We start from the raw sequence: 1,850 nt of genomic DNA, 5'->3' as shown, positions 1-1,850 counted from the left end.
AAAAAAAAAAAAGTTAAAAAAAATATAGGCCAGGCATGGAGGCTCACACATGTAATCCTAGCACCCTGGGAGGCCAAAGCAGGCAGATTGCTTGAGCTCAAGAGTTCAAAACCATGGCTTGGCCCCAGTGGCTTAAGCGGCTAAGGCACCAGACACATACACCTGAGCTAGTGGGTTCAAATCCAGCCCAGGCCCTCCAAACAACAATGATGGCTGCAGCCTCCTCCCCCCGCCAAAAAAAACGCTGGGTGTTGTGGCAGGTGCCTGTAGTCCCAGCTACTTGGGAGGCAGAGGCAGGAGAATTGCTTAACCCGAGGAGTTGGAGGTTGCTGTGAGCTCTGATGTCACAACACTCTACCCAGGGTGGCAGCTTGAGGCTCTGTCCCAAATAAAAAAGAGTTTGAGAGTAGCCTGAGCAAGAGTGAGACCCTGTCTCTAAAAAAAATAGCTGGGTATTGTAGCAAGCACCTGTAGTCCCAGCTACTCAGGAGGCTGAGACAACAGGATCACTTGAGCCCAGAAATTTGAGGTTGCTGTGAGTTATGATGTCACAGCACTCTTACCCAGGGCAACAGAGTGAGACTCTGTGTCAAAAAATATATATTTATATAAAATATAAAAAATATTTATATATAATATATAATCATAACTGTGTACATTGATACATTTATGATCAGTATACTGATTTGATATATAATGTGAAATGCTTACACTGAACTAAGTAATGCATCCATCACAATTATACTCTTTTCTTAACAGTATTGAAATATGCCATTGCATCATGCACATTAGGTGAGGTCTCCCCAAATACCCTCACTCTCCTCCTCTCTCTCTCCTCTTCCCTTCTAGTTTCTGGACTATAGTTATGTTTTACCATTCATATGAATGTGTAGATGATTATATACTGATTTCATAGTAGTATTGAGTACATTGGATACGTTTTTTTCCTATTCTTGAGATACTTTACTAAAAAGAATATGTTTCATCTCCAATCAGGTAAACATAAAAGATGTAAAGTCTCTATATTTTTTTATGGCTGCATAGTATTCTATGGTGTACATATACCACTATTTGCTAATCCATTCATGGGTTGATGGGCACTTGGGCTGTTTCCATGTCTTGGCAATTATGAATTGGGCTGCAATAAATATTCTGGTGAAAATGTCTTTGTCGTAAAATAATTATTGATCATCTGGGTATATACCTAGTAGAAGAATTACAGGATAAAACAGTAGGTATACTTTTAGTTCCTTGAGTATTTTCCAAACTTCTTTCCAAAATGGTTGTATTAGCTTGTATTCCCACCAGCAGTGTAGAAGTGTTCCCTTCCCTCTTCATCCATGCCAACATCTGTAGTTTTGGGATTTTGTGATGTGGGCTAACCTTACTTGAGTTAGATGATATCCCAAAGTGCTTTTGATTTGCATTTCTCTGATGATTAAGGATGGTGAGCATTTTTGCATGTATTTGGAGGCCATGTGCCTGTCTTCGCCAAAGAAGTTTCTGTTCAAGTCTCTTGCCCACATAGAAAAGGTGTTATTTGTTTGTTCTTTTCTTATTAATTAGTTTGACTTCTCTGTGAATTCTAGTTACCAGACCTTTGTCAGAAGCATAACCTGAAAAAATCTTCTCCCATTCTGAAGGCTATCTGTTTGCTTTACTTATTGTGCTCTTGGCTGTGCAAAAGCTTTTCAGTTTGATAAGATCTCAGTAATGTATTTTTGGTGTTGCTTCAATTGCCTAGGGGATCCTCCTCATAAAATAATCTCAAAGGCTGATTTCTTCAAGTATTTTACCTGCACTCTTTTCTACTATTTTTATAGTTTTGTGTCTTTTTTTTTTTTTTTTTT

The 1,850-nt window shown here is 38.6% G+C and overlaps 1 protein-coding gene across 1 annotated transcript in view; it reads left to right on the top strand.

Annotated features, from left to right (window-relative positions):
• TRPC5 (transient receptor potential cation channel subfamily C member 5) overlaps window positions 1-1,850 on the top strand; it is a 414,644-nt gene that overhangs the window by 352,271 nt on the left and 60,523 nt on the right. The gene's annotated exons all lie outside the window — the stretch shown is intronic.

The sequence above is a fragment of the Otolemur garnettii genome, unplaced genomic scaffold, assembly GCF_000181295.1.
Source record: "Otolemur garnettii isolate 467f Iridium unplaced genomic scaffold, OtoGar3 scaffold00201, whole genome shotgun sequence".
Taxonomy (NCBI): Eukaryota; Metazoa; Chordata; class Mammalia; order Primates; family Galagidae; genus Otolemur; species Otolemur garnettii.
The sequence above is the reverse complement of the archived record's forward strand: the minus strand, read 5'-3'. Positions and strand labels throughout refer to the sequence as shown.